This window comes from Cinclus cinclus, chromosome 7 (genome assembly GCF_963662255.1).
Source record: "Cinclus cinclus chromosome 7, bCinCin1.1, whole genome shotgun sequence".
NCBI lineage: Eukaryota > Metazoa > Chordata > Aves > Passeriformes > Cinclidae > Cinclus > Cinclus cinclus.
The window spans coordinates 329,539-344,802 of NC_085052.1; the positions used below are offsets into that span (position 1 = coordinate 329,539).

The window sequence follows — 15,264 nt, forward strand, 5'->3', positions numbered from 1 at the left end:
TCTATTACTCAAGCACTCTGGAGGCCCCAATCAGGATAAGAGGCACCAGCTTGGCTCTGCACCAGTGCAGGAAGGAGCTGCTGGATCCAGGATCCAGAGCTGCAGCCCAGGGCTGTGCTGGGCTGATGGCAAGGGCTGAGTGTGCTCAGAGCCAAAACCTCTGCTCAGCATGCCCAGGGCTTCAAAGCCAGGGCCAAACCGCTGCCACGCTCAGAATATTCACCAGCTCCTCAGGATGGGAAGGGACACAAAGAAAGTCCAATTTCTAGCTGTGAGCACAGCAGAGGATAAGCGGAAGTTCTCAAAAGATACACAGCTAAATGCTCACAGTTATTTCAGTGTTGAACCTTATGGAGAACCAAAAATATCCTCGAGGAAGTAAAAAATACTTGACAAGCTCAAAAAATTATCCAGAGGTCCAGATTTATCATGTGGATAGTCGAAACATTTCTTGAATTTCAAGAAATAGAGATTGACTCTCTGAAGGTAATATGCAGGTGCAGAATGTTTTCCACCTGTATTGTCCATGATGCTTCACATTTATTTTTGCAGCCAACAGGGACAGCAGCATCAGTAACAACCCATCCTGCAGAGCAGGGGACAGGGCTGGCAGAGCCACCTCCCCAGCGTCACACACGTGTCACACGGGTGTCACAGGTATCACACGGGTGTCACACAGGTGTCACAAGGGTATCACAGAGGTGTCACACACGTGTCACACAGGTATCACACAGGTGTCACACACGTGTCACACAGGTATCACACACGTTTCACACAGGTGTCACAAGGGTATCACCCAGGTGTCACACATGTGTTACACACGTGTCACACAGGTGTCACACAGGACAGGTTGTGCCCTCAGCAGCACTGCTGGATCCAGGACCCAGCCTGCAGGGATTCTGAGCAGATGGAACAGCTGATAGATGTTCAATGCTTTACCACACTTTTCTTTTAGTTAAAAAAGGCACTTTATCTCCGGGGAAACTGGTAAGCTCTGTCACTTCTACTACACTGAGTTGATGCTAAATAATTTTAATTTTGAAAACTTTAAATCAATACAGTATTTCACTGATATGTTCTTACATAATACACTCAAGATGACAAATTCAATTTGACGAGGAGGAATTAATGCCTGTTTCATTTAGCATTACACAGGTCATCTGCAAATAGGAAAGCACCATGTGGTAAAAGGTTGTATTTAGCGTGTCACAGTCACTGGTGGCTGTTCTGTGTATAAGAGAACCTTTGTAGCTGCCTCAAAATAAGAGATGATTGATTTACAAAGTACTAAATTTCAAATTTTATATTCTAGGACTAAACATCAAATAATTGGACAAAGCTGTCCCCTTGTCTGACCCATTACAATCAAGCCCCTTTCAAGGTTGACTGCCTGCATAAGAAATATGTGCATAATTTCATTTTGTCTCCTGTCCAACATCCAATGTTAGAAGTTAATTAAATTGCTTGTCCATTGTATTCATCCACTTACAAAGTTAATGATATTCTGTTCTTGAATTAAAGAGAATTTTATAAAGCCTGCACTATGGAACCTGGCATGCTGTACACCGAGGAGCTGAACCCTGTCATGGTTCCTGATTGCAGCTCTCCTAATTAGGAAACAAAATGAATGTTTCTGTGTCTGCCAATGCAGAGGACAAGTCATTCCAACAGTGAAGGTAAATGCTCTGTACAATAGCAACTTAATAATATCTCATGTTTGACTATAATAAATTCTGCAGGATTAATAAACCTGTTAAATTTTTAAATTAACATAACAAAGATGAACTGCAGAAGAACAAGGCAGCCTCAGAAGAGGGTCACGGGTTTGAGGCACAGAACGGCTTCTTGCAAGGGCATCAACCTTGAGGACACTGAAATCATCATTTCTCCTTCTTGCGCAGGTGAAGAAGGAAAACACAATGCTATGGCAATCTGCTGGAGAAGCTGGGATTATTAATCATGTCAACTGTACCCCTCTGATGCCTTTGGCTGAGCTACACTGAGCTGGTACTTCTGCACCAATCTTCCTGGGCAGCTCCACAGCCAGAAGGGTAGCACAGCTCAAATCCAATACCTACAACTGCAAACCTGCTGTCCAGGAATGCTGCTGGTGACAGCACTGACCACCATGAGCCAAAGCCAGAATCCAAACAAAGCCTACACCCACGTGAGAAAAAATAACCACAAGGTTACTGGTTTTCTCTACTCTACTCTACTCTACTCTACTCTACTCTACTCTACTCTTTTTGTACATGGTTATTATTCTACTCAAGCATGAGTTCAAGCAGAACCCCTCAGCACGCTGCCCTGCACAAAGTCATTTCAGAACACTCTTTCCACATTCAGAACAAAGGTGCTTCCTTGGAAACCCAGTCTGAGCAAGCTGAACTAGCCTGCCTGGGGCAGGAGTTGGAACTGGATGGTCCCTTCCAATCCAAACTTTTCTGGGACTCTGGGATTCCACCTGGCACTGCCCAGGTAACAGTGCTGGAGCTGGGAGCAGCACAGCATTGGGGTTTGGCCCCTAAACTGGGCTGCTCTGGCTTAGATGAGCCTGAGCTGGGCCTGACAGTATGGCCCTGGTGTCACAGCCATGCCAGTGTCTGTCCTTGGTGTCACAGCCATGCCAGTGTTCATCCATGGTGTCACAGCCCTGCCAGTGTCTGTCCCTGGTGTCACAGCCATGCCAGTGTCCACCCATGGTATCACAGCAATGCCAGTGTCTGTCCCTGGTGTCACAGCCATGCCAGTGTCTGTCCATGGTGTCACAGCCATGCCAGTGTCCACCCATGGTATCACAGCAATGCCAGTGTCCATCCATGGTGTCACAGCCATGCCAGTGTCTGTCCCTGGTGACACAGCTCCATCCCCATCCCCATCCCCATCCCCATCCAGGCTCAGGGGTGTGCTGGCTGCTCAAGGATGCGCACATCACCCCCAGCTCCTGCTCCTCATTCCTGCAGCCCCGAGCTGGGGACAGCAGCCCCAGGGCCTGGCACGCCCAGGGGACACCTGGAGTCCCTTAGCACAGGGGGAATGTGGCTGTAACCCTTGGAACAGCCTCCCCACAGCTCTGCTCTCAGCCTCCTGTGCAACGTGCAGAAGTCAAAGCTCTGAACACACCAAAACCTAAAGGTTTTCAGTGCCTGCTTGTATCCCCATCATGAGTAACAAATACAATGAGAACTGCCCATATTTGAAAAGCTACTGACTTTTTCCAATTTAACACAATATTTTACAGTAAAAACCAGAAAGTCTCTCTCACAGCTTTTCTCTGTCTTTCATTGATGCTGTTAATACAGAGACTTAAGTGTTAAACCTTGTACGTGTCACTGGGCTGAGTGAGCAAACAAAAGTGACCCAGTGCAGTGACTGCATTGCCCTGCTCTGTATGCTGCCAGTCCAGCTAGACACAAAGGTGCAGATTATATGCTTTTAAAAACTATTATTATTGCTAACTAGGAGTCAAACCTGATATTTCCTAACAGGTTTCACTTCACTGAAATGAAGAGCAATGTGATTTATGTGATTAGGTATTTTAAGCCCTTGTGCCCTCTGCACCAGTTACTGCACTGACTTCATAAAGGAAGTGATATAAACCAAAGCAGCAATAGTAGAACAATTCAACTTTACTCTGTCACAGTTCAGTAAAAATATTTAAAACGCGGTTACGAACAATCTTAAGACAATTTCAGTGTGTGCAAACTAAAAAAAAAAAACATAAATAAAAACATGTGCAGCATGTTTGGTTTAGCAAATATAAGAAAACATCAGGATTACTGACAAAAAACTAATTTTCCTGGAATTATACAGAATAACTGGATTATGCAGAATAACCGAATGCATGCTGCCATTCTGCATTTCTTCATGTACACTTCAGAGCAATATTTTATTGTAATTAACTTTGAATTATGCTCAGTGTTTTCTTCAAGTGGTTGCATTTCCAAAAATAAAGCAGCATGGACCAATCCCAAAGATGTATTTCAACTAATGTAACTTTGTGAACTGAAACTCATTAAACGGTATTGGCAAATCAATAAGGATATAAAGATGTAAAGCCTTTCTTTATGAAATAAACCAGATTATACTCTTCTAATCTAAATACTCAATTAAGTCTATTGATAATTAAATCACATGGAAAACCTGCTTTGCTATTAAAGTCTCTTCAGAATGTCCATGCAACTTGGAGTAGGTACATACATAATACATATTATTTCTATTTCTACCTTTCAGAACTTTTCAATTTCAATTAAAATCCTGTAATTTTTATTGGGAATCACATTACATGCATGACAGAGATAAGTTAATTAAAGGACAATCAATTCTAAGAGATGGCCAACAATGAACCTAACCAGTTTACAAATTACCTACTGCCATTCAACCAGAGCATGCAATGTCTGTGGACAATTACAAAAAAGCTTTAATTGATTTTTAAAATTTCAATAACACTGTGCATTTTGTACGTTCGTAAGTACTTTGCTTGGGCTGCGTTTTTTAGGATCAGAGGAACTGCTGGCACCAGCACTGCAAAGTCCTGAACAGTGCAGAGCCTGGATTTAGAGCTCAAAGCAAAGCTGGCATGTCTTGTGCACCCCAAAGCAGCCATGCCTGCACCTCAACTTGAACAAATACCCAGTTTGTGTGGTGTGATGCTTTAAGATAGCAGTATTTTAAAGGAACTCATTCTTGACTAATTGCAATTATAAAATATTTAGCACACTCACTTGAAGTTTGTTACAGACAAGCATGTTCCACCACTCTGATGGCAGACAAGAACATTATTCCCTGAAAATTCTGCCAATCCAACTGAATTGCCCAAAAACAAACAACGAACAGTCACTCTGACTCACTTCTAATACAGCAAACAGGACTCCTTAATGCTCTTTTGCCTCAACCTCCTACAAGTTCTGCATGGAAGGTTTGCTATGACCTGTTCCCACTGCCTCCTCCTTGTCCTGCAGTGGGGAGTCTGACAACTCCCAGAGCACCCACTATGAGAGCAGGGACAAGCAAAGGCTGGGCTCCCAGCAAAGGCAGCTTCTCACTGTGGAAATCCCAAAAAAACTACATCATGCTAGGAAGAGAAACTCCAGAGGTTCTGTGGCTGCAGTAGAACACTTGTAATGTGCAGGGAACTCATTCTGTGAGTTTGACAGACATCCCATGAACAGCGAGGAGAAAGCAAATGCTGGCTCACTCTTCCTGATCTGCTTGTCCTGCTGAGAGCCTGGAGACGAGCAGGGAATGAGGATGAAGTGCCCAGATCTGCCAGCTGCCCAGGCACACCAGCTTGGATTTATCCTGAAGCAGAAATCCAGCTTTGTGGTGGGGGAACTTGGGAGGATGCCACCCTCCCTGCTGCAGAAGCTCATTTCACAAACAAAACATCACAAACAGTTCAGGAAGAACCTGCTAGAAATGTGTTTGCCATATTTTGCTTGGAACTGTGATTCATCATTTCCATTCATGCTTTACCTTTGGAAAGCAAAGGAGTGTATCAGATGAACTCCAGCTGTTGAACTGCCACAAGGGAATTCAAGGTGTTGAACAAGACAACTGTGCCCAAAGGCTTTACAAGCTTCAGGTGGGGGTCTGGCTTACAAAGACAGCATTTTAATGTGCATTCCTGACTTCTAAAAAACAAATTCAGAAAGAAAAACAAAACCAAAGGGCTCCATAGGCCATACAAAAAGTGAAGTCACTTCATTTACTAGTCCTGTCACCACTGCCTTGCTCAAACTATGTTTTTGGCCTTGCTAACATCACCATATTGCCACTGTTTTCTAGCTTTGAGCTAGAAAATAGTAAAGAAAATATATTTTAAGCATTTCAAGAACAGCAGATCATTGTAACGTACGTATGAAGATGATCCATCAATAACAAAAGGCCACCGTACAAATAAAACTCCCGGCTCTGCAACTTCTGTGCTTCTTGATCACATGGAGGTTGATAAAAGGGAGCTTTGGTGATGGGGACTGGAAGCCTCCAAAGCTGTAGCTGAGGCCTGACTTTACTGGAGTTTCCAGGGGCATTAGCTGCAGATCTGTTCCTGCTCAGGATGATGCCAGCACTCCTGTGGGACCAGCAGTGATGGCACCGAGCAGGGCACCACGGGCTCAGGCACAGCCCAAAGAGGGAGGCACAGCTCAGCCAGCCTGGAATTCCAGCTGGGCTCAGGAGCCACCCCGTGCTGCTGCACCACCAGCACTACTGGGCTTTTACACTTTGATCTGAGCACAGCTGAATGGAAACAAATTTCTAACTTTAAACTGGAATACGCTTTCTTACTGAAAACACATTAATTAAAAGGCCTAAACAAAAAGGGTTCTTTTGAAGGAGTGCAAGGTATCAGTCAGTTCTGCTGTTAGCACAGCCACAAGAAGGGCTCCTTGTCCTACAGGCTCACACCTGGATGATGAAGCAGCCACCATCTGAAAGGAAAGTTTCTATAATAGTGGAAGTGAGAAAGAAAACTTCCATATAAATAGAAGTAATAACTTGAAATTTATTTTAAAACTGAGAAGATAAAAATAGTCTGTATAAATCAAACAAGTTGTCTCTTCATGTCACTTTTATGATGGACGTTAATCTTAGTTTCTAGACAGAACTGCTGTCTGATGTAACCACGCTTATTGACTTAATGGGAAGAAATTTATATTAGTCTAGGAAGCTGTGATGAATGCAGTCTTAAAGTTCAATGACTCAAACACTTAGTAACCTCAAACATTGACCCAGATAGACAGAAACTTAAATCTTAATCCTGGAGCGTAAGTTTATGCTTCATTCACATGTTGTTGTCAAGGCATCCTGTGTTTTTACATCTCCTGATGCACAGATGAGGGCACATGCTGCACACAGTGCCACTCCTGGGACACTCTGTGTCCCCTGCCCAGCTCTGTGTCCCCTGCCCAGCTCTGTATCCCCTGCCCGTGCCCAGCTCTGTGTCCCCTGCCCAGCTCCGTGTCCCCTGCCCAGCTCTGTGTCCCCTGCCCAGCTCCGTGTCCCCTGCCCAGCTCCGTGTCCCCTGCCCAGCTCTGTATCCCCTGCCCCTGCCCAGCTCCGTGTCCCCTGCCCAGCTCTGTGTCTCCTGCCCAGCTCTGTATCCCCTGCCCGTGCCCAGCTCCGTGTCCCCTGCCCAGCTCTGTGTCCCCTGCCCAGCTCCGTGTCCCCTGCCCAGCTCTGTGTCTCCTGCCCAGCTCTGTGTCCCGTGCCCCTGCCCAGTTCAGGAGAGGCAGCTGCTCCCAGCACAAGCACCAGGACACAAGGCTCACCCATGGTCTGATCTCTGCTGTGCAACAACTGGCCCAATCCATAAACATTTTCACTTCTGGATTTAGGACTAAGATCTGATAAACAGCCTTCACGCCTAAATATGTTAAAATGCATGTGTTCAATACAAAGAAACATTCCTTAATCTGAGATCAGATAATATCTCTGCAGCAAAAGCTGTTCAGCTGCTGGGATGTCAGCAATTTAATGCAGCCAACAGTTTATGGATCACAAATGTGACTTATCACACAACTGAAAACCTATAATACTGATTCTTGCAAAGAACAGGGCTCAGGTTTTTGTGTAATTTGGTTTGGCTTAGAAAATAAGACAGAAAATAAAACAAACCATTACTGTCTTATGGCTCACACATTCAAAACTGGAGATCCCTGATGACAGATCCCTGGAGACCCCTTGCATAATACCTAAAATATCTGAAAGATCTGAACATGTATGGACACCAGATGCTTGATCCGTCACAGGAACTGCAGTGAAAACGCCCAAATTCCACCCCCCCAGTGTCTGAACTTAGAAGATAGTAGTTAACTAACTTACAAAGTACATTTTTATGGCAACGCCTATTCCATACACTGGGAGAGATTCCCAGCTGGAGATATCCTGAAATATTGGAGTGAACAACATGCACCACAGACAATCTGCTCAAGACCTTAGTGGGAACATGGTGCGTGGAAACAGGAATGTTCCAAGCCAGAAGGAACAAGGCAACCTTGTTTAATATGATTATTCTGAGGCTGAGGCAACATATTAATCAAGTGGACAAAACAATTCTGTTAATGACATTCAAAAGGTACAGTACAATAATCAATCATTTACTGTATTGCAAATGATAAAACAAGCATCCAGAAGGGTTATGCTAATTACATGTTTCGAGTCAAATGAACGCATTGCATGCTTTGTCTTGTTTAGACAAACGGAGCGTTCCTGCCGTTTAATGCCATTGCAGATGTCTATACCAGTGTCTGCAGCCATGCATTACCTGCACGCAACTCAGATGGACGCAGCCTGCAGGGCAGCGCCGCCGGCCACGCACGGAACCATGGACAGGGACGGAGCCACGGACAGGGATGGAGTCACAGACAGGGATGGAACTATGGACAGGGATGGAACTATGGACAGGGACAGAAACACGGACAGGGACAGAACTCTGGACAGCAGGGATGGAACCACGGACAGGGACAGAGCCACGGACAGGGATGGAACCACAGACAGGGACAGAACTACGGACAGGGACAGAAACATGGACAGGCACGGAACCACGGACAGGGACGGAACCATGGACAGGGACGGAGCCACGGACAGGGATGAAGTCACAGACAGGGATGGAACTACGGACAGGGATGGAACTATGGACAGGGACAGAAACACGGACAGGGATGGAACCACAGACAGGGACAGAAACATGGCCACCGGGACACACAGACATGGGGACACATGGACACAGGGACTCAGGGACACAGAGACACAAGGGCACAGGGACATGGGGACACACGGACACAGGGACTCAGGGACACAGAGACACGAGGGCACAGGGACACACAGACACAGGGACATATGGACACAGGGACACACAGACACTTGCCAGGCGGGAGCTCTCGCAGCACCCCAAGGCAGCGAGCGCTGGCCGCAGTGCTGGGGCAGCTCAGTGCCTGCCCACCCAGCTCAGCACACTGAGCCCTTCCAGGCACGCTGCTCCAGCACGGCACAGAACAGCACAGAACAGCCTTCTTCACTGGCAGTGCAGGGCTCAGCTGGGCAGGCTGTAGTGAAAACAGCAGCATCTCCAAGCAAAAACTACTAAACCTACAAAATCAGTCAAACCAGCACAGAACTGAGAGCAACCAAGTATGTTCCTAAGTCTGTAATAAAAAAAACCCAAAAAACCAAAAAAACAAACCCAAAGATCTTCCCCCAGCTTCCAGTCAAAACATCCTTTTGGATAAAGAAATAGGTAAGTTTTCAAAAAGAAGTTTTTTTTAAAAGAAATACAAGCACAAATCATTGCTAAGTGTTTCAGACCCCTAGCCCCATACCCTTTCCTGTCTAGCAACAGATTACAGTTTTATTCAAAACATTTTCCAATTAAAGTAAAAAAAAAAGTAAGCCATAAGAAAGTTCAACTTTCCACAATGCATCACCTTCCTTACTTTTAAGAACCAATCCCTTGGTTACATGCAAGAGAAACGATCCTCCTAAGGAAGCTACACTAACAAGTCCATAGAAGCTATTGACTTCAATAGGCTTCCTTGGGAATTTACATATTTTCCAAATTTAAAAAACATTAATGCCTGGAGTCAATGGGGGTGGTCTGGCCCTACTGTTCTCTTAAGTGAGAGAAATGTCCATTTTCAGAAAGAAGATTCTTGATTTTGAATTGCAATGATTGATTCACCCGGTATGCTGTATAGCTACACTACTGGTTATGGTTTTCCCCGATAAAAATAAAGTGTAAGGCATAAGGAAAACTAGCCTACTAGCTCAGGACAGGGAAAAAAAGAACTTTGCTGCTATGTATAAAAACACAAAATCAATTTTGTGCAATTTAGTATCCACATTTAGTTTTGAATCTTTGAACTGTAAATTATCAAACCAGCAATACTTGTTTCCTAGCAACATTTCAATAAATTATTAGACAAACCCAAATCACTGAAATGGAATTTTTAGCCTTAAAATATTCTATATACATCTGCCTGGTCTTTTAAAGCACGCTCCCTACCAGAGTGGTGACATTTTTAGGTTGGAGGTTTCACAAGAATTAGTCATCATTTTTGCTATTATACGCTGTATAATCACCCATGTAAACTCATGTCAGCTTGCCTTAAATTAACTTCAATTCAGGTTTGCCAAAGAAGAAAATCAGACTGTAACTAAATGAGGTCAAGGACTTTGAGGACCTCATCGAGTCCCACAATACCTGGATCTCTTTATGAAGTCCATCTGCTCATCATGAGTCACACAAATGGCTGCAAGTATGGATGGCAGATTAAATAACTCTGTTTAATATTAGTCAGAAATAAGAAACAATAACTAATATTTGTAAAAAGTTACACCTGAAATCTTCCACTCTGTCTTATGTTAAATGTACTTAGCAGAAAGGTCAGAGCTCCTGAATTTGCTAGATAAATAAATGTTGGTGAGGTGGATGAATCACTGGAGAATTGGTGCATGGCAGCGAATGAATAACCTGCAAATGCTTCCCAAACCCCATTATTTCCCTTTTTCCAGTAGGCCAAAGATTCATGTCCCTGCATGCCGCCAGTTCATTACGGAGAAATATCATTCCTCTCCTGGCACTCTCTGGGCGGCCTCTCAGCCCCACGAGGACCCTTTAATGTTTAATTCCCCATCATCTGCTCCAGTGAACAGCTTAATCTCTGCTTGTATGATCAATACTATATCAGTGTAAATTAAAATGACAATTTTAAAGTAATTAAGCCTGTTAATGCTCGATTCAAATGTCATTATTTGCACAAGGGATTGAGGAGAAATTACATCGTGTCCAGGGTGACAGGAAAATGTTTGAGCCTTCTCAATCCTGTTGCCGCTGTGCCACTGGAGGCTTTAGCAAAGCAGATTAACTTCTAGCTCCCACTGCCAGGATACCTATCCAATTTCAAAAGAGGATAACACAATTTGATAAATTTAATTCCAGCTACAAACTCAATTATTGTGATAATGGATGAAAACTGGGAGGAGACACTAAAGAAGACTCACATAAAAAATACACTTAACTTCAGAATGAGATACAACAGTAATTGTTTTATTTGATTTGCTCCATCCCTTTTGAAAACCCTTTAAATAATTGTGATTGTTAGAAGAATGGCCAGCATTTATTAAATAGCATGAGCTCTAAGATCAAAGTGGCTGCAGTTTAAAGGATTTTGGTCACAATGGAAATGTTTGCAATCCTTCGTTGTACAGCTACATTTATTAGACAAGTAAAATTACATCATTACAGTATTGGATCTCATAAATAGATCTATAAAACTCAACTACACTCAGATGAAATCTCAGCCCATTCTACGTGCTGGCCTTTCCAGACCCTACCTTGACAGCATGTAGTCATTTATTATTTCAAAGGAAGATTTTAATAGTAGAAAACCCTAAACTTTATGAGACAGCCATAGGAGTGGGTTTAGATTTGGGGCCTGTGCAGTGGAAAGTGCAGTTGAGCTATTGTTACCTGAGCTCATCTTTAACCCTGGCAAACAGAAATCCACAGCAATTCGGGCAGAACACTGGACAGAGCCATCAACATTTTATATTTTGAAGCAGAGAGCAAAAGTGAAACACCGGATGTCATGGTTTTTAAGTCAATGGTAAGGAAAAGTCCAAAACCTCTTCTCAAAGGAAGTTTCAGCAGCATCATACTCCTACTGAAAAGGTACCAGCAGCCTGAGATTCCATCAGCATTCCTGGCACTGGGCATTGTTTAATAAATTCCGTTTATCTGACCGTTTGCATTTCCCGAAGTTCTCTGAAATAATTATATTGAATTTTTATTAGTGCACATGAAACATTTTTGGCTTCCACTTCTTTGAATAATAAATGGCATATATTAAAGTGCCTTACAGGTCTAATAACTTGCATCAGATCCATGTAGGCCTGTCTTATTAACTTTTAGCTTAAATTACAGCAGAATTCATCAATCAGTGTTTCTAAAAAGCAAACTGGACATTGCCACAGACTCTCAAGAAAAATGGATCTCAGGACAATTAAAACATCTACTGTGTCTCAAGTATTTAATCAGAAAATCTATCAACCCGCAGATTTTCTTAAATGAACTGTCTAACAAAGAACCCTGAAAGGGTAACCAAAGACTATTAAAAAATTTTCAAAACGATGAAGAAAACGGAAAGAAAGAATTGAGCTTTAAAAACAAACTGAAGTTCTTATATTAAATTTGCTAACTCTAGCACAAACAGAGCTCTGAAATGAAGTGCAGCGGATGCAGTGGTGTGCTGTAGGCTTGGTGCTCCCTTGCTCACTCCTCACACAGTAGCTGCTGCCCTGGCACAGCAAAAACCCAAGTCCCAGGTGCCACTGGATGGAAGGAAAAAGATCTTTCTCCTGCAGGAATAGCTGCAGATTCCAAACTGGGAGGCCACATGAATGACATTGTGAGTTAATTACATTTTGCCCTGATAATGAAATCTTTAAATTCTAAACCTTCTGCACCAAAACAGACCTAAACTGCTATCTTTAAAAAATGACCAGAAAGCACATTAAACAGGGAGGGTACTGTTACTCTAGGATTCCCCAATTCCTTTAAACTCTGCTTTACCCTCCTTCTTCCCACAGTAGTGACAGCCCTGAAGACCTGGTGCTGCCACAGTGTATGGAAGCATGCATGTCTCAAGGAGGGGTTGTTCTTCCTCAAGAAACTTGAAGGAGGAAATTAAACTGACATCTTCTGGAGGGGTTTTAAAATTAAATTAGGAAGTATGAAGTAACACTGTTTTCATACCACAGTGAAATTATTGCGCTTAATAATTTTATGCAGTATCTGCAATGACAGCTTGAAATATTTCCCCCGTCACGCAGTAAGAAAAATTAATCCAGACATGAGTCCACATATGGATTCTACAGCTAGCTAGCTGAATTCACAGAATATATATTAAACAGGAGTAACATGCTAAGAGTATTGAACAAGGCACTTCTCCTGAAACATCCAGCTTGCTCCCAGCAGGCAGAGAAGGGAGCATGGCTCACCAGAGCAGGGCTACAGATGGGGACCTGTCAGTCCTGCTGCCTGACTGCTCTGTCCAGAGCAGAGCTCACTGCCTGCAAAGAAAAGAAAGAAAGAAAGAAAGAAAGAAAGAAAAGAAAGAAAGAAAGAAAAGAAAGAAAGAAAAGAAAGAAAGAAAGAAAGAAATACAACCTTCAAATTAGTGCCTGAATAGATGATTAGAATCCTTTGTATCTCACCTAAAACGTGGGCACATGCTACTACAGCTTTTGTGGCTTGCATTACTAGTAGGGCGTGTTAATGGACATCCCACCGTATGGAGCAACACATTAATTGTTTCCCTATGTACAATAATTGCTCCATTTATCATGCACATGTTGACCCATGTTGGCTTTGCAAAGCTTAATAATCATCACTGATCTCAGTGCCTGAAGAATGAAGGGAGCATAGGTGAAATTCACCCCAAGTGACAGATTCATTCAGAATTATTAAACATACCTTTGATGTTGAAGATACAAAAAGTGTTCAACCTCACCTTACTTTTCGAATTGCACTGGCAGGCTTTTAAAGAAAGAACACAGGTCAGTAGAAACAAACCAAACATTACTGGGGGTCCATCAGATTTATTTATCCTCATCACTGCTCTGCTGGAAAACAACTCTTTCTTTTAACACTATATCTAGTATGAGCTGATTTTTTCTACTAGGTTTTTATTAACCTGTTAGAAGATAAGGAAAACCAAGTGCTTTAACAGATTATTATCTACCTTGATGTTCATTCCTCCTGTGCATATTTGGTTCATTTAGCACCTGCAGTAATGAGGGGCTGGGTGATGGAGGGTCTTTGTCCTATGCTGGCAGCTCCACAGGGAGCTGTTCACATCAGGTACCCATCTTGGGCAAAGTAAACCCAAATAAACTCTTTCTGGTGAGGCAGCAGATGGCCACGTTAGACCCAAACACTGTGAGTTCAGCCACTTCAGCAGAACCCATCCAAACACACAAAGGACAGCAGCATTTTATCAGAAATTACTAAGACTTTGCTACAGTTTGACAAAAAGGAACTTGATGAACTCCCTCAACACAGGTGATGCTTGCTCAGCTGTAGGGGTCTCAGACCATGCAGTGAAGAGGCTCCCAGGTGCCAGGACACATCCTGTCCCAATCCCAGCACATGCCACGAGTGCCTGTATGGAGCAGGACATTGAACAAACTGCAAATCGGAATTCCCAACTGACCATTGTGACTCTTTGGCTCTTTCTTTTTCTGTTCACTGCTTCAGCGGCTTCTGTCAGGAAATGCTAACAAGCCCATAAGCTCTTTAAGAGCTTAACAAATTTTCAGTTTGCTCCTCTAGTTTTCGTGCAGAATATTTGTTTCCCACACATGGTGCCATGACACAGCACTCAATCATATTTGCCTTTTGCCCTGATATATGGTCCAACCACAACACACTTTTGCCAGCCTGTCAGTTACAGATTTTTCGTACTCTTTAGGAAAGTCCAGTGACAAGTGATTGAATTAAAAGACAAGCTGGGCAAAGCAGTGATCTTAACATAGACAAACTAAACACAACCAGCAAGACCTAAACAGCTGTTGAATTCTGTTTTGTTTTTTTTAATATCACAACTGAGGGAAGGTTGCTGAGGACAACGTGAGGTGACCAAGGCACTGCCACAGTGCTGCAGGGGCTGAGGATGCTCCTGCCCTGAGATCTCTCAACCCTGGCAATGGTATCATCAGGTGGCAGGACAAGGACGTTCAAAGTTCTCCTTTTTGCCAATGAAACAGAAACATTTTTGAAAATAGAAAGAATACCCAAATAGATAGTGGGACTGATAGTGGGATCTCTGATTTCCAAAGTAAAAGACTCTAATATTGCTTTTCCACTTGGAAATATTCTTAAATTGGAAAGGAGAAAAGTTTTGGTGCTCCTGTGTTAGACACAGCTGTCAAAGATGCCCACAGGACAATGACTGCAAAGCCATGAAGGAGGGAGAAAACATTTAAAGACTGTTAAGCATTCTTTATTGCTTTCCATCTCTACATTGCTGCATGTGAACCTGTGTTTTTTTGCTCTTTTACTGGTTCCCTGGCCTACACCCTTAAAGACTTATTCCCTTCCCGTTTTTTTGATTACTGAACTGGACCTTTAATGAACAAACTCTAAGAATATCCATTAACCCACAGTCAAAAAATATCCCTGAAAATAAACACAGGATCTTTGCCATTTAGCACACACAAAGAGAAGAATATCAGGTTTACAGACGGCATTTGCAACACTCACAT

General features: G+C 43.1%; 1 protein-coding gene across 2 annotated transcripts in view; it reads right to left on the reverse strand.

Moving 5' to 3' along the window:
- The window catches only part of INPP5A (inositol polyphosphate-5-phosphatase A), a 176,942-nt gene that overhangs the window by 95,412 nt on the left and 66,266 nt on the right, over positions 1-15,264 (reverse strand). The gene's annotated exons all lie outside the window — the stretch shown is intronic.